Raw genomic sequence first — 18,262 nt, 5'->3', positions numbered from 1 at the left:
GGCATACACCTTAACAATTTTAATACATGTTACCCTTAAAGCCAGGATGAACCCACCGACCTCAATAGAATATTCCATCTTTTTAAAACCAATTCCACAAGAGTACTTCCTGAGAAATCATGAGAAAATTGAATTAAAAATAAGTTTATTTGGTGCAAAAAATTTGAAATCCCCAGATAGTTTTTTCATACTATGCATTTCCATGAACTTTTTGAAGATCCCTTTTATATCCCTTTTATATCCCATGCTTACTGTAGAAAATCAGGAAAATTTTTTAAAAAATGAAAATTTTGCATTCCAAGTGGCACAGCATAAGAAAGCTGTATGACTTGGTCTGAGTCATTGCAAACCATTTATGACCCGGATTAGATTACAAGGAGAAAGAAGTGGAAAAGGTAACAAATCTATCATCTTCCAGGCTTAAGGAATATTTAGCAACTTGGAATCTGAAGGAGAGTCTCCAAAGAAAGAGTGTCCAAAAATGGGAAAGCTAGCATTGTATTTAGGTCCAATTTCAGTTGCTTTAAATGTCTCAGGTTTTTTTCTTTTTTCCAAGTTAGAAATTGAGGCAGTCCAAATGCAATGTGGGTTTCTGGATTGGATCCTGGAACAGAAAAAGGACGTTAGTGGAAAAAGTGGTGAAATCTGAATAAAGTCTGGAGTTTGGTTCATAGTAATGTCTCTGTTGGTTTCTTAATTTTGACAAATGTATCATGGGAATGTACGAACTTAACACTGGGAGAAACAGCAAGGACTCTCTGTACTATCCTTGCAACTTTTCTGTATATTTTAAATTATTCCAAGATGAAAAGTGTATTTTTAAAAAGGAAGCAGTAATCTTTGAACTACAGATTCTAATGCCTGTGCTCTTGACATCTGCTGTGAAAGGAGACAGCGTTACAGTGTTTAGAAACAAGGTGACTTGGGATGGGGAGGATCCCAGCTGGTGATGCCAATTTTAAAACTTCAAAAGTGACAGCATGTTTGGTGCCAAGAGCCTGAACCTAAGAGTTGCCTAATCAGAGTCCCAGCTCTCTAACATTTACTGTGTTATGGTCTTGAGCAAGTTATTTATTCTTTTTTTAAAAAAGATTTATTTTATTTATTTGAAAGACAGTTACAGAGAGAAGCAGAGACAGAGAGAAAAGTCTTCCATCTACTGGTTCATTCCCCAGATGGCCACAATGGCCAGAGCTGCGCCAATCTGAAGCCAGGAGCCAGGAGCCAGGGGCTTCCTCCAGGTCTCCCACGTGGGTGCAGGGGCCCAAGGACTTGTGCCATCTTCTACTGCTATCCCAAGCCATAGCAGAGAGCTGGATTGGAAGAGGAGCAGCTGGGACTAGAACTGGTGCCCATATGGGATGCCGGCGCTTCAGGCCAAGGCGTTAACCCACTGTGCCACAGTACCGGCCCCTCCAATTACTTTTCTTTAACTCCTGGTTGCAAATAGAAAACACCTTGTTCACTGTCATATAAGACCAAAAAGAAAAAAAAAAAAAAGGATTTCTTGGCAGGACTCTAGCAGGTCTTGGTAATTTTAAGGAAACTTCACACAACTTGGAATCGAAAGGGTCAGGAGCCTTGCTGCTTTGGGTAACCCTGAAGAAGCATGGTGTAGGCCTAGTTCTGTCCCAGTCCTTCCTCCCACTGATCAGCCAGAGAATGAGGGTCCCACAGGAGTCATGTGGCCATGAGGACTGATGGCTGGGAGAGGAAAGAGACTATGTAAATAGCTCGCCTAAAGCACGCCCCACCTCCGCCCCGGCTTCTCCTGCCAGCCCTTTCTCTTGGTGCTTGTGGAGCGGCAAACTGCATCTAGTTCTCTGCTTACGTCAGCAGATTTTCTCACTTAAGCTTCAGGGTGGAATTTCTTCTCACCTCTTCATTCGCCTAGGCAGGAACTCCTTTCACTGGCCCACCCCGCTCCATCTTGAAGGCTGAGCTCCCCTCCAAGACTTGGCGTTGGCCAAGAGAAGGAATGGATCTAGTCAAAAGCCCAGGATAAAGTCCTGGACACAGGAAAGGAGCAGAAGCAAAGGATGTGCCCTGTGCACGTGCCAGGGGGTAGAGTGGGGGTCAGCACACCCTGGAAAGAGGGTACCCATCCACGGCTCCTGTGCGTCCTTGCTTGGTCCCTGACAGCCCTGGGGCATGCAGCCCGGCTCTGATGAGAGTGTTCATCTCAGGAAGTACATGGGGTTCCTAGGAGAGTTTCCACATGGTGGAACAGAGAGTCCACACAACAGTTGGGTTGTTAAAAAGGTTTTTAGAAACAAATTCACGGGGCTGGCACTGTGGCATAGCGGGTTAAAGCCATGGCCTGCGGAGCCAACATCCCATATGGGTACTGGTTTGAGTCCCGGCTGCTCCTCTTCCAATCCAGCTCTCTGCTATGGTCTGGGAAAGCAGTAGAAGATGGCCCAAGTCCTTGAACCCCTGCACCCACATGGGAAACCTGGAGGGAGCTCCTGGTTCCTGGCTTCCAATCAGCCCAGCTTTGGCCATTGTGGCCATTTGGGTAGTGAATCAGTGGATGGAAGACCTTTCTCTTTCTCTCTCTCTCTCTCTCTCTCTCTCTCTCTCTACCTCTCTACCTCTCTACCTCTCTACCTCTCTACCTCTCTGTAACTCTGCCTTTCAAATAATAAATAAGTAAATCTTAAAGCACACACATTCACACGAAATTCCATACCTGGACTGTGTGCATGTCTGTCACCAATTTGCTCTTAGAATTGTGCCTCATCTAGTCTCTGCCCTGCCTTAAGTGCAGCGGTGTCTGCCCCCTGCAGGCTTCTGTCTGGATTGGACCACAAAGAGTCCTGTGGTCTGGCACAAAGAGAGGGAAGGGAGCAGTGTGAAGCCCTCATTGTGTCAGGTAGTGCCTTCCACAGTAGCCTTGTCACCTCCTGGTTCCATTTCCCACCAGGAAGGTGCACCGTAGCTCCAACCGCGCCAGCTCTGGAGGCGTGGGCACATGCTTCCTCCTTTGGTCTTTGGCTTAGGTGGCACCTTTGAGTTCCTGCCTGTTTCCGTCCAACTCGGTTCTTCCGTTCCCTGTACAACCCCATCAAATCCTGTCTTTTGAAATGCATGGACTGTCACCTAGTTAGACCCTAGGGTTGTTTTCTAACTTTCAATTTGAAGCATTAATTTGGGTTTGGGTTGTTAAAAAAACAAACAAACAAACAAACAAACAAAAAACCCAGAAACAGGAACTGGAGACCCCTGAGGGATTGATTAGTAGAGTTATCAGTGATGCCTTAGTGCTCCCAATGCTTGACTTTGCAGGAGCAAGCCCTCTAATTGCCGATCTCAGCTCCCTCTTTGTTAGCCTTCAGAGCACTGGATGTCTTGGTGGTGCTCGGTGAGGATTCTCTAGGGCTGATTCTTTGAGGAGAGCCAATGGTTATTCTAAGACAGTTGTGTACCTCAGTTTCGGGAATAAATTACTCACTGGCTCTGGCACTACTTTCAGAGGAGTGTGATGACTTCATTAATGCGTTAGCAAAGGCAGTGCTGCCCTTAGTTCTAGTGAGGCTGAACATCTGTTCTGAGCGCTAGGGACTCCTGCCTGGGCTCAGTTGTTGAATTCTGCAGACCATAAAAAAAAATTAAATGCATTACCCAATTTGATCTGACCAAAGAGATCTCAAAATTTCATGATAAAGCCTTTTCTTGATTAAAAATGTTAAGTACCCAAGCATCTTTCAAATCAGTTGACTCAAGAAAACCCAAAAGCAAATGGAGATTTTTTTTTTGAATTGTTTTTTTTTATTATTTCTTTTTTTTTTAACTTTTATTTAATGAATATACGTTTCCAAAGTACGAATAATGGATTACTATGGCTTCCCCCCCATACCGTCCCTCCCACCCACAACCCTCCCCTTTCCCACTCCCTCTCCCCTTCCATTCACATCAAGATTCATTTTCGATTATCTTAATATACAGAAGATCAGCTTAGTATACATTAAGTAAGGATTTCAACAGTAGCAAATGGAGATTTTAAGAGATATGGCTGATGGCTATTCGTTAAGACCTAAAAATAAAACCCAAGAGTGACTCTGAAAGCTAGTCGCTTAAGTTGAAGAATTTCATTCTGCTTGGTGTAACTTGAATGACATTTTTCGCTACTTAGCTCTTTTTTCTCTCAGGGATAGAGAAAACACTTTCACTGCCCTGTGCACTTGGACTGACATTGTTGTTTGTTTTTAGGCTCCGTGTACCACTCCAACAAGTCGACTTCTTCCTGCATCTCCAGCAACGCTCTGCTTCCAGACCCTTATGAATCAGAGAGGTACTTTCCTCCTTGTGGTTTTCACCATTTGTGTGAGGTGAAACCGCCCCAGTCGGGGGAACTAGCCTACCTCTGGGGCTCTCCTGCCCAGACCAAGCTCCTTGCAAATGTGCCTTTTTCCTCTGCAAGTCCTCCAAGTAAATACGCACATAGTCTGAGCAGAGCCGTTTTGCTTCCATGCAGAATCTGTCCCTGTAGCAGGATTTCTCCACCTGTCCAGCACAGCCCAGCACAGCCCAGTGGCAGTCCCGGGATGCAAGTCTGGCTGGGAAGAAACATGGGCCTGCCACGCCCTGTCCACGTGTGCCTTTGATGTGGGTTAGGGTGCTTTAATTTTTCCCTCCAGGTCCTTGCTTCCCAGAGACAAGCATTGCAAGTACAGACACATATAAGATACAAAAAATAGGAGCAAAATGTATTTCAAAGGTGAGAAAGTGAACACACATATAAGCGTGGGTTACTGCCCATAGAGATAGACCCATCGTGACTGGGTGCTGGGCCAGAGGATTGCCAGAAGGGAGGAGGGGTGGAGGGAGGGGAGACAGAGGACATCTGGCAGCACCTCCAGCCCTGGTCTATGCAGAGAGAGAGAGAGAGAGAGAGAGAGAGAGACCGACCCTGTCAGTTGACGGCCTCTTTTAAGAGGGAGGGGATGGTGCCTCTACAGGCATGAAGCCACCTAGGAATTATATGGCACCTCCTCCCCAAGTTCCACCTGGGAGCTTAATGTCCATATTTTTATGGTATCCTCCCTTTAGGGCCCGGATGAAGCAGATGCAACCCTGGAAAGGGGGCATTTTGTTTCACAAGTTGGAGGATAGTATTACAAATGGGGGCTTGTGACTTCCAGCTCAGCAGACCTAAATGAACTTCCTGCCTACCCTGCGTCACCCTTCTTAGGGCTCCAGGGCTGCAGTTTATGCAGCAGTCCCTCTGTCCCCTGGGGAGCACGTCACACTCGCTAAAGCTGTCCCCTACACATCCAGAGCCCTCCTTATCTTCCATGCCCAGCAGAGGGGTCTGGAACCCAAGATAATTTCTTTATCCACTTAAGAAAGGACAGAAGAGAAACAAAGGAGGTGTGAGACACATAAAGATTCCAGCTTGTAAGGGACATATTTCTGATTCTGGAAGCTCACTCCCAGAGTGCCCAGCCTGTGCCATTTCCTCTCACGCCTACGGCACAGCTGAGGTCCCGCTCCCCATGGCTTTTTTCTGCTACCCTGCCTGGGTAGCACTGGGTCTGTTTATAGTAAAGAACTCTCCAAGGTGGGTTTTCTGTCGACTTTGCTCTTTGTAATAAGCATGTATTGCCTCCCATTCCATTTCTATTTCTATTACCATCTCAGAAATAGGGCTCTTCCCTTGTTTGACTAACAGGACTGACTCTACAATGTCACAATGAATAAGTGGCCTCTTTTCTGGACATGAGACTCTGGCCCAGTTACAGAGGGATGTCTGGTCTCTTTGTTAGCCTCAAACAACACAGTCCATAGTTGCATGTGTCCGTCTTTCCTGTTATCATTGTTGTGATGACGCTGCCTAACAGTATCTTGCTAACCACTGCTGCTTTACAAAAGCAAACATTTTCTTTTATGCTCCTGGTCCTATGGGTTGGCTGGAGTTCAGCCTCTTTTGACTGGGACCAACTAGGCTCAGCTGGATTGGGCTGGACTCCAGGCTTCAAGTCGGGTTCAGGTCTGTTTCACATGTCTTCATTCCAAGATTCCGGCTACAGGAGCCGCTGTCCCCTTGGGCATATTCTCCTCCTGGAAACAGTGGGAACTCTGGGGGTGGGCGTAGTGGGGCTGGCAGAGACCTGCCTCACCTCTCAACACCAGACACACAGCATGCAGTCACTTCCGCTGGGCTCCACTGGGGAGCAGGCAGGAAGTCAGAAGGGCAGGGATGTCACTCCCCCACCACCACCACCAAGATTGCATGGTGCAGGGGCAGGATGTCCTAGGGGTCTCCCAAAAGTTCATGAAGAATTTGTATTGTGAAAAAGCTATGCATGGGGCTCAAAAATGTTTTCCACCAAAATAAACTTATCTTTTAATGCTATTTTTCCACAAATGTTTTGAAGTTCCTTCCTGTACTTCTGTCACAGGGAAAGTAGAGCGCTGGAAGCAATAATTCAATCTTTCATTTCACAAAATAAGCCTAAGGTCCATGTAACAAAAATTATATGTCCAGTTCCTGCCAGGTGCCGGGACATCTACTGCCTTAATAAATTCAGTTCCATAATCGTGAATGCTGTTTTCTGTTAGAAATCAGTGGTTTTCCTGGACAAGGCCACACACTAAATATTTTGGGTGTTTTAGGCCATCTGATTTCTGTTGTAATTACTCCACTCTGCCTTTGTAGCACTAAAGTAGTTGTATACAATGCTAAACAAAATGATATGGCTGTGTTCTAATAAAACTTTATTTACAAAAAGAAGCAACAGCTGCATTTGACCTTGGGTTATAAATAGCTGAGGCCCATTATATAGCCTTTTATTGGGAAGTATTCGTTTCATTTATCTTTTTTTTTTTTTTGTCCCTTTTTCCCCACATCCTCACCAGCATCTGTTGTTGGTAGATTTCTGAATGTGAGCCATTCAAACTGGAGTGAGGTGAAACCTCATTGTGGTTTTGATTTGCATTTTCCTGATTGCTAGTGATCTTGAACATTTTTTCATGTGTCTGTTGGCCATTTGGATTTCCTCTTTTGAAAAATGTCCATTGAGTCCTTGGCCCATCTCTTAAGTGGGTTGTTTGTTTTGATGTTGTGGAGTTTCTTGATCTCTTTGTAGATTCTTGTTATTAACCTTTATCTGTTGCATAGTTTGCAAATATTTTTTCCCATTCTGTCAGTTGCCTCTTTACTTTCCTGTTTCTTTTGCAGTACAGAAACTTCTCAATTTGATGCAAATTTTTATTTATCTTAATAACTGTCATTCTTTCATGTCAAAGATTCATCTTGAGGTTTAATTAGAACAGTCTTTCCCTCCTAGCTGGCACTGACAAACTTGAATATAGTTTTAATGAATATTGGAAAGTTCTTTTACTTGTCCAGTAGGACCATGAAAATTGTCAGTAACTAAAAAGATAAAATTCAACCAAGAAAAAAGAGATCCCCTCGTGTCAAGTGCCAGGCAGCTTTATGAATATGCAATAATCTTATTGGCAAATTTTGAACACCACTCTTAAAAGAGACATAACTGCCACTTCTGCCATTCCCAGTGCTAAAACTTTATAATTTTACTTTCCTTCCTTCTTTGTTGGATTATTATAAGCTGATATTTTGGCTTTGGTAGCCACAACGCCCTTTGTTGGTTGATGTAAAAAGTGACTTATCAAACTAGAAAGTCATTATTCAACCCTCTTTTTCTCTGTAGGGTTTATGTTGCAGAATCTCTCATTTCCAGCGCCGGAGAAGGACTGTTTTCGAAAGTGGCAGTGGGCCCCAATACCGCCATGTCTTTTTATAATGGAGTCCGAATTACACACCAAGAGGTGAGAGGGTGGGAGAGGAAGCTGACGAGATTGGCTGAGGGCTTTGTGCCAGATAGCATTCTTTACTTTCATATTCACCAGAAATATTAAGGAACAAATGGGTTGGCATTTCTATAAAATTGATTGGATAGTTTCCTCTTTTATTTTTTTCTTTTTGAGGCTTAATATTTTTTTACAAGTTCCATTGCTGTTTTATAGAAAGTGTGATGATGTCATAAATCAGGCAATAATTGCTTTGTGCTGGACCATACCCAGTGTCCGAAAAGAATCAAGCTCCAGTCGGACTGTGTGATAATTAATCTATGAGCTTGGGCAGGGTGCTGTGTAGGGGAAGCCCCTGCTTCTGATTGTGTGAATCCATCCACTAGCCTACATCTTGTCAGGAGTAAGGGGTTCTAGTGCCAAAAAAAAAAAAAAAAAAAAGACTAAAATCAGAAAATTAAAGTGACACAAGCCTTGATACTGTGTCCAACATATATGTGTTTTGGTTTTGTTTCTTCGCCTCCTAAGAGTCTGCTTAAAGGCAAAGTTCAGCTGGGGAGCCTCACCCTTATCTCACTTGGAGGAGTTTGGGACTTAAGCTTGTGTCTGGCACCCACATTGATGCCCCCGCCTTTGCACCAGCAGGGGAAATGCCCGGAGATAGTCACATTATTCTACATTCAGAGCAATTGCACAGCAAAAGATGGTGCTTTGCTCAAACTGGGCTGTGGCCAGGTAGCTGGGGTCCCTATAGAACAATCCAGAAAGTCCCGGAAGTTCAACCTCTGAAAGTAGTTCTGGGAGTTCTGTGCACACGCTGGCAATCAGCCACCTCTGCACACTTATTCCCTTTGAATAAATTTGCTTTTGGCTGGGAAAACAAAAAACAAAGTGAGTAACTCTGAGATAATGCTATGTTACAGGATTAGTGTCCCTTACCTGAAATGCCTGGGACCAGAAGTGTTCTGGGTTTCAGAATATTCCCATATACATATGAGGTGTTTTGGGGTAGGGCCCAGGTCCAAACAGCGAATTCATGTATGCTTCATATACACCTTACACACTTGCCTGGAGGTGTTTTATAGAACATCTTCAGTGCACCCACTCTTTGCAACCTGTCACATGCGGTGAGGTGTGGAATTTTCCATTTGTGGCATTGTGTTAGCACTAAACAGTTTAGCATTTGGGAGCATTTCAGATTTCAGGTTAGGGATGCTTAGCCTGAGTTTATTTATTTAAATATTTTACAGAAAGGAAACAGAAGCTTAAAGAGGTTAAGCAACTTGGCCAAGGTCACAAATCCAGTAACAAACAGTGCAGGCGCTCCCAGTGTGGTATTATAAAGATGAATGAAACTCCCTCCTGGCCCTCATGAAATTTAGATTCTGTGGAGGAGATAGGAAAAATTCATTAACTGTCTTGAGCCATTTTGCATTGCTAGCAACAACAACAACAAATAAAAAACCACTGAGGCTCGGTAATTTACAAAGCAAAGAGGCTTGTGACTCTGGTGGCTACAGGGGGCTGAACAACGTGGTACCTACATCCTGGTGATAGACTCTGGGCTGCACCACTCATGACAGAGAAATGGAAAGAGAATCAGCCACACACAAAAGGAGGCTCCCTTTAACAACCGTTCTCTCCGGAACTAGCCTGGGCCTGCGTGTCCTCCAAGAGCAAACCACCGCAGGGCCCGTTTAGGCCTTACTTCTTAAAGTTCCCAACACCTCAGCACTGCCACCCTGAACCCTCCGGGGAACCAACACATCCAGACCAAAGCAACAGCCATTAACAGTGTAAGGTGCATGAGACCAAGGGTCCCGTCCTGACATGACGTGGCCGGGCTGGAATCGTAAGATCCATGAGGATTCTGTGCACTCTTGACAACTGCTGGGTTGGACCCTGGTACCTAGAACAATATCTGACACGTGATCGTCACTCAGTGAGTGCCCACTGAGTAACTGTCACATACAGATAAAGGCATGGTTGTGATGGAGAGGCAGGAGGGATGGTCCGCCTCCAAGAGTAAGCAGTTCTGTACGAAAATACAGTCCTGTTGGCACCAGGAGGCTGTTGGGCCGGCATGCCCAGGTCCTGGGGGTGCTGGCTGGGAGTACTTTGGAGAGAGAAAGCCTCATGGTTGCCCTGCGGGTGGCGAATCCTGTTGTAGGTAGGAGAGTACACTGGTCCTCATCGGGGACTGTCTGCTAGTCACGCTGATGGCCCACCTGGGGCACAGATGCAGGACGTCTTGCAACCCCTTTGTTCCTGGTTCCACCGGATGCTCTTACTTTGCCTCTTCTTTTGCCTCATTTTCTTTGCCCACTTTTTCGTTTGCACATTTGTGCTGCCCCCCCCCCCCGCCCGGGAGGGGCCTCCTCTATATCCATGGAGATGCTCATAGCTTCTTCAGCCACTCCAACCTGGGGCCTGGGGCGTTCCTGGGCATGGCTGGGCACAGCAGAGATGCTCCCAGCACGCCAGAGGGGCCCTGGAGAGCTGCAGGATGCAGCCTGGTTGATCACGAAGGCAAATTCAGTGTCGGGGCTGGAGGGGGGCAGAATTTTAGCAAGGTCCCTGCTGGTGAGGGACATCACCACAATAGCTCCTCGGCCAGGCATTCAGGAAAAGAACAAGTGGCCTTTGTCTACTTTTTAAGATTTTATTTATTTATTTATTTATTTATTTGAAAGGCAGAGTTACAGAGAGGTGGGGGGAGGGGGTTCTTCCCATCCATTGGTTCACTCCCCAGTGGCTGCAACGACTGAAGCTGTGCAGATCTGAAGCCGGGAACCAGGAGCTTCTTTGTGGTCTCCCACATGGGTACAGAGGCCCACCCAAGGACTTGAACCATCTTTTACTGCTTTCCCAGGCCATAGCAGAGAGCTGGATCAAAAGTGGAACAGCTGGGACTCAAACTGGCACTCATATGGGGATGCTGGCACTGCAGGTGGTGGCTTTATCCGTTACGCCATAGCACTGGTTGGTCCCTTGTCTACTTTTAAGTCAGCTTATCTGGTTATACTTTTGTCTGTCTTTATAAGGGACATAAAAACGTCAATCAATAGTAAACTGAACTGCCCATATATGTCATTTGCACCATCAGTATGTGGAGAACTGCATTAATTTTTTTAAATTTATTTTATTTATTTATTTGAAACGCAGAGTTAGAAAAAGAGAGGGAGAGACAGAAAAAGAGGGATCTTCCATCCACTGGCTCATTCCCCAAATGGATGCAATTGTCCAGGCTGGGCCAAACGGAAGCCGGGAGCCAAAAACTCTGTCCAGGTCTCCCATGTAGGTGGCATGGGCTCAAGCAGTTAGGCCATCTTCCACTGCTTTCCCATGTGCAGTAGCAGGGAGCTGGATCAGAAGTGGAGCAGCTAGGATTTGAACCGGAGCCCATGTGGGATGTGGGCACCACAAGCGGAAGCTTTACCTGCTGCTCTACAATGCCAGCCCATATTAAGTTTTCCATGTCTTTGACACTAAGATTATGAAGTTGAAGGACATACGAGTTAGTGTCTCCAATGTTTTTGAGCCCCTGGGAGGAGGAGCCTCTTGGACACTTGCTATCTTCTTCTCTGCAGGTTGACAGCAGGGACTGGGTCCTTAATGGGAACACCCTCTCCCTCGATGAAGAAACGGTCATTGATGTGCCTGAGCCCTATAACCACGTATCCAAGTACTGTGCCTCCTTGGGACACAAGGCGAATCCCTCCTTCACTCCAAACTGCGTCTATGATATGTAAGTATGACGCCAGTGCTGGGGTGGCTCTGGGGCCACAGGGCCCTGAGGGGTGGGGGGTGTGGAAAAGATGTCTCCTGCCCCATCAGAACCACTGAGCGTCCTCCACCTCATGCCACAGGGTGCTGATTCGAAGCTCAGAACCCAAACAGCCCCATTTCGCAGCCTTGGCAAGTTAAGAAATACAAAGGGCTTCAAAGGGGAGAAATGCTATGGAAATTCCATACTGAGTGGCTGCTGTCTTTTTGGCTGCCTTCTTTGTCCATCAACTTTCTCATTCTGGAAAATTAAGCATAGTGTTGTTGGGAATAATGGTAAAGCTCAAAGTTATTCTGCTCCTGGAGACAATTACAGAACTCTTTCATGATGTGGAAGCAGGGAGGAAAATCAAACCTAAGCCCAGGGCATGAGGTCTCAGTGTTGGAAGAGACTGGTCAAATCCGAGTCCCTATAGTTGGTAACAAAACAGAATGGCACATGCCGCAGTATAGATGAGACCTGAAAACATAACACATGGCAAAAGGATCCAGCTGCAGAGTGGCACTTGTTGTGTGACGCTGTTTACAGGAAATGTCCACAATAGGACATCTGAAGAGAGTGTAGATCGTGCTTTCCTAGCACTGGAAGGGGGGCGATGAGAGGTGTCTGTTGATGGGTAGAGGATTTCACTTTGTGGGGATTAGACTTTGTAAGATTAGATCATGGGGATGGTGGCACAACTGTTGAATATTTAAGCACCATACTCTTGTCCATTTCACAAAGGTGAATGTATGATGTGTGACTTATGTCTTAAGGTGGTCGTTAAAAATATTAATAATCTGACTCCTACCCTCTGTTGGAGTTTGAGCCTTCTCTTCCATCTGCTCATTGAATCTCTGCTTGGAAACCTCCACAGGTTAGGGGGGATTGTTATTATCTGCAGAGGCAGCTGTCCCAGCAAATGAAACAGATATGAAATTAGCTTTGGCTCAGAGGACTAGCAAGTTCTTTATAGTAAGCCCAAATGACATCCAGCCCTCAACACTGATTGTGTCCCTTTCTCTCCTGCCCCCTGTGTCAACCTGTCTTCTACAAGGTAGCCCTCCAAGTAGTTGAGTAGTTTTCATGTGCTCCCTGGATGTTCTCATTCCAAAGCCAAGCATCTCTGGCTGTTCTCAAAAGCATACAGCTGGGACTTTGTACCATCGCCATCTTTCTCCTTAGCTTGGCCGGAGGATGCCAATAATGCCTGGGAGCTGATGAGCTGTGTGCAACCCTCTCTGTGCAGCTATAGCTTGCGGCCCTCAGTCATCCCACTTGTTAGCATAGGCAAGAGCAGATCGTGTGCACTTCATCTGGAGGAAAATTGCCAGGATTTGGAGGTTCCTCAAGAATGTTCCTTCTCGCATCTCTGAGATGGCTGAAAAAATCATCTGGCAGCGCCTTGCTCTGCTTGGCAGCCAGTAACGAGCACTGGAGCTGCATCTTCTGTTTAAAGGGCAAAGGACATGTGTCATGTGGAGTGAAACTGACACGGTTACTAACCCCAAGGCACCCATGGCCAATGTGGATAAGGCCAGAGCATCATTCCAAGCTGTGCTCAGCTTAACAGCAACCTTTTTAAAGCAATAGTAACTAAACAGCATTATTGCTGCTTAAGCTGCTCCGGCCCGTCCTGTGATTTCATTGCAAGGACACGATCTTTCTCACCAAAAGAAAAAGACCATGGGACCCAAGAGAAGGTCTCATTATGCAAAATTACATATCTGTACTCAGGAGGTCTTGATTTTGTTGCTTTCTTTGTTTGCAAGTTCAGTGTGACCAAATATTAGTCATCTGAGATCATGGAAAGACTACATGAACAACAGCCAAATACCAATTCATGACATTCACTTCTGAAATCATTGGCATTGTTATATGTGCTTTAACCTAAAGCAATACTCTGTAAGCTGTTTTATGAGGCTACTTCAAAATGTTCACAGGATTAAAAGATAAGCTTGTTTTGTGCAAACAATTTTGAAACCTATGTGTAGTTTTTTTCCTAATATACATTTTTTAAATTTTTTTAAAAGATTTATTTTATTTATTTGAAAGACAGGGTTATGAGAGAGGTAGAGACAGAGAGAGAGAGGTCTTCCATCCGCTGGTTCACTCTCCATGTGGCCACAACAGCCAGAGCTGAGCTCATCTGAAGCCAGGAGCTTCCGCCATATCTCCCACATAGGTGCCAGGGAGATTGGGCCATCTTCTACTGCTTTGCCAGGCACATTAGCAGGGAGCTGGATTGGGAGTGGAGCAGCCGGGACTCAAACTGGCACCCATATGGGATGCCGGCACTGCAGGCTGGAGCTTTAACCTGCTATGCCACAGCACCGGCCCCTAATATACATTTTCTATGCGTTCTTCCAGACCACTTCATATTCATGAGTTTCAAAATATTTTGCACCAAAATAAACATATCTTCAATTCTATTTTCCATGAACTTTTTGAAGTACCCTCAAAACTGTGGTCTTGTGCAAAATGTCACATGGGACATCCGGGAGCTAATTTCCCAGCTGTGCGTGTGGGTGAGGGGCCGACAAGGAGCCAAGCCCCTTGGCACAGAGGTTTGACTCTGCGGCTGACCGTGCAGCTCACATTCACTGAGCACCGCTAGCAGGTGCCCTGCCCACTGTGAGTCCTGCGTTGCCTACCCCTCCTGAGGCCACTGCCCCATCTTCCCAGATCCCAGGCGAGGAAACACTGGCCTCCTAAGCACTCTGCCTAAGTGCTCTTAGCCATTGCTGCGCCTTGGTGCCTTCTTCAAGAACCATCACTTGAAACCGAGTTCGCTCTTTTCAGCCTGCCCATTATCTACCCTCCGAAAATAATGACAATGAGCAAGAAAATGAAAATATGAGGGAATCCTCAGAGAAGACTTAGGCCCAGAAATTCAACACAGGACTATTTTCAATGTTTTGGAAGGCTACCCAGAGCTCTGTTTCAGGAGTGCTATTTTTTATACTGCACTAGAAATATGGTGTAAATTGTGATGAGATATTTTAATTTAAAGACAAAGAGTTGTAATTTTAATGAGGAATTCCTGAGTCCCTGGGTCAGGCATCTTCTTTGCAATGGAGCACAGCCTGGTCATTCTGTACACTTGCACACTCACACACACACACTTGTGTGCTCACACACATGCATGTTCACATACTCATGCATACGCACACATTCTGACACATGTATGTGTTCACACACTTGCATGCTCACACTCTCACAGATGTCTACACACAGACATGCTCACATATGTGCATGTTCATATACTCATGCAAACATGTTGACACATGCATGCTCACATGCATGTAAGCTTACACACATGCACACTCACACTCATATACATGCTCACACACGTAGTGATGAGCGCTAGCTAAGTCCTCACTTTGTACCGGGCGCCATGTGAAGTGCTTGCCATTTGTGACCCCATCTTTCACCCCGGAGATGCTGTACAGTAAGTATTGCCAGGATCTTGCAGGTGACAACAGTGTGATTCAGATACAAGGCAGGCTGCCCAAGAGCACACAGTTCTCATGTGTAGAACCAGCACTCACCCCACAGCCATCTGACCCCAAGTTAAGTGACTTTCCAGGAAACATGAAACCAAAGTAAGATGGACAGAGCACCCCGTGTGGCACTGAGTAGAGGCTGTTCCTTTGCATACTGTATGGTAAAATGTGTCTGGGAGCCACAGACACACTCCCTGCCGCTCCACGTCAGGGCCCGGAACTGACCTTCTGGTTCAAAAGGTGATTGGAAATGAAAGAGATGTATTTGACCAGATGCATACAAAGCCAAGCTGGTTCCTTTCCATCTCAGCATCTGCGGGTGAGCTCAGTCTATTTTTACCAGCCTCTCCTGTGGGGGGCTGTGCTGGGGACTGGGGCTGACTGAGAGCCTTTGGCAGCAGCTGACGTTGGTCATGGCCTTGACCCCACTTCTGGTTCTGCGAGAGAGTTTGTTACAGGGATGAGACACTGCTCCCTTTGCAGGGTGCTTCCCAGGGAAATGCTAAAAAAGCAGATTGGCAGAGAAGTGCAGACCTGCCTCTTGGAAAGAAATCTTCATCTGCTTTTATGCATCCTCTATGTAGATGGGGGGAAAGATGGGATTTTTTGTTTTGAAGATCCAAAAGCTGGGATTTTAGAAAGAAGCAGGGTTGTTTCAGTCCTAAGACACCAGCAAAGCCTTCACCCCGAGGTACAGCCAGGTAAGCTGATGCTACCAGCCATGTTAGCATCTGCTGCCAACCAGAAGAGCTGAAATGCTGATGGGATCACTGGCTCTGATTTTCTAATTAAGGAGAGATGTTTGTGGTTGACCCTGGTTGCTGGTTTTACAAAATACAGAGGGCCATGTGTGCTCAAAAACATAGAGCAGTGCTTTTCAAACTTGAACATGCCAGTGCATCACCTGGGAGTGTGGTTACAATGCAGGCTGCAACCCCGTGGGCCTAGAGTAGGGCTGGGGGGCTCTGTGTCCCACCAGGTCCCGGGGGAGTGGAAGCCAGCTGCCCTGCGGACTGCACTTTGCATCCACACCTGTGGCGGCCAGGGAGGAGCACGTAGGTGATTGCCTTCTGCCCCAGCCTGGCCCCAGGAATGACCATGTGCCTCTTCCTGCTCAGGTTTGTCCACCCCCGCTTTGGGCCCATCAAATGCATCCGCACCTTGCGAGCGGTGGAGGCTGACGAGGAGCTCACGGTCGCCTACGGCTATGACCACAGTCCCCCTGGCAAGAGTGGGCCTGAAGCCCCCGAGTGGTACCAGGTGGAGCTAAAAGCCTTCCAGGCCACCCAGCAAAAGTGAAAGGCCTGGTCCCGGGGTTCCAGAGACCTGGCACAAGAAACTTGGATCTATGCACTACGATTCTCCGACAATGGGACAGCCAGGGACTGCTCGTGCTGCACCATCACATCCTCTCGGGCTGCGTTAGCAGCGACGCTCTTGCACACTAACTAGGTCTGACTGCATTACTCATACCAGATTTAAAATTAGCTAGCCTTGCAGCAACATCCTACTGAGAGGTTTCGTGGAGCACTCGACCTACGACGGCGTGACGTTTGGTGGTGGTTCGGGTCTAAATCTGTCCCAAATTCAGAGATGCCAAATGATCAGACTGAAAATGGGAGATGGGGCTTTTCGGTCATGTGTCATCAGTGGTTTGTTTTTTTTTTTTTTGTTTTTTTTTTTTTTTGTTTTTTTTTTTTTCCCTCCGGCCAATGCAGATTGCATTCTCACACTTGCATCTGCGCCGTGTGGGAAATAGAGAATGATTACATCTGTATTCTCTAAATGTAGTATAATTTGCCTTCTAACCTTTGATCTGTATCTTGCAATAGACTGGCTTTGTTTTTTTCCTAGTACACAGAAGCCCTCTTTTTGGGTCATTTCAATTCTCAGTCCTGTTCCCTGTCTTAGCTATCCTCCCGGATGGATGATGAGAGAAACCTTCCAAACAGATTTTGTGTCACTGGGAGTGCGTAGGTCTTTCTGGCTCTTTGTTTCATTATTACACCCTAATATAAAGTACTGGCTCATAGAGCCGGGAGTTGTTATTATAGAATTATTATTCTCACATGTAAACAAAGATATCTTTGCTTTAAGATGTGGGAAGAAATGAATTTACTTCGTTTGCATTAAGTTATGGGAGAGTTGTAATATATACTTTAAGAAAGAAGAGAGGACTATTAGTATTTCTAAGCAGTAACTGTGGCAATTTTGCAATATCTTCAATAGTGTTAGTCATTTTTTTTCTCCTTGGGGACACATTAAATGTACATAACATAGCGCAGTCTGGCTTGTGGCACAGTGCATTGAACTCAAAAGTCAAATAGCAAACTTGAGTTCTAACACAGAATTCAAACAACAAGTTTTAAATCAATACTGTTAAGGCAGACATACTGATCTCTAGGTACAAATCAAACCTTACTCTTGCTCATTGTAATTTCAAAACTGACTTGCTTCAAAGCATTATAAACTGAGAGTTAGCACCTGTGTAGTTGACAGCAGCAGTATCAATAGCCTTTCAGCCATCTTTGCAAGCCATGTGTAATCACAACTGCAGAAATAAGGAGAAAACCCTTGTTTTTTAGTTTAGCACATTAGATTGATAACATAGCTGGGATGGCTCTGAATGAATCCGGAACGCTTGGTTTTCAATAAGCAGTGCACCACATGCCACCGATTTGGAGCTGCGTCTTCTTTAGATGCTGCGATGAGGTCTCAGGAAGGGCTTGCTCTGACCTGCAGCCGTCAGCAGTGGCCATCTGTCGCCCCCAGTCGGTTTGGCCTTGAAAGCCAGTCGGTTTGGCCTTCCAAGCTGTAGCCCACAGTGAGCTCCTGCTGATGGGAGAAGTATGGCTGGGAGCGGTGGAGGAATCAGGAGACAGGGAAAAGAGAGTTTGCTAGCTCTTGTTGGTAAGACAGTGCTCTTAGGAAGCCTTTAATAGAAGAGCGTGATCCAGGGCAGCCGGCAACTTGGAGGTCAGGTATCCCAGGGGCGGGGAAAAGGGTTGCGGCCTGCAGGGTTCACCCCTCAAGGCAGTGACCGAGCGGTCCATCTAGTCTTTTCAAGGCCAGGCTTCCTGGATGCCCGGCTGTGTGCTTTGGAGCTAGGTGGTGGGGGATTCGGGGAGATCCAGCTGGATTCCTGTTTGTATGCTTAAGCTGATGGTTCACAGTACAAGAGGGAGTCTTCAGGGCTTCCAGGAAGGGCTCCTGC

General features: G+C 46.1%; 1 long non-coding RNA gene across 1 annotated transcript; it reads left to right on the top strand.

Annotated features, from left to right (window-relative positions):
• The first annotated feature begins 4,220 nt into the window (after window positions 1-4,220).
• Window positions 4,221-11,518, top strand: LOC149124856 (uncharacterized). The gene is made up of 3 exons (XR_016212517.1): window positions 4,221-4,294; window positions 7,677-7,794; window positions 11,367-11,518. It is a non-coding gene; the product is annotated as an uncharacterized LOC149124856 (long non-coding RNA).
• The last annotated feature ends 6,744 nt before the right edge of the window (window positions 11,519-18,262 follow it).

Source organism: Oryctolagus cuniculus, chromosome 8 (assembly GCF_051225735.1).
Source record: "Oryctolagus cuniculus isolate XC-2025 breed Fujian yellow rabbit chromosome 8, ASM5122573v1, whole genome shotgun sequence".
Taxonomy (NCBI): domain Eukaryota; kingdom Metazoa; phylum Chordata; class Mammalia; order Lagomorpha; family Leporidae; genus Oryctolagus; species Oryctolagus cuniculus.
The sequence above is the reverse complement of the archived record's forward strand: the minus strand, read 5'-3'. Positions and strand labels throughout refer to the sequence as shown.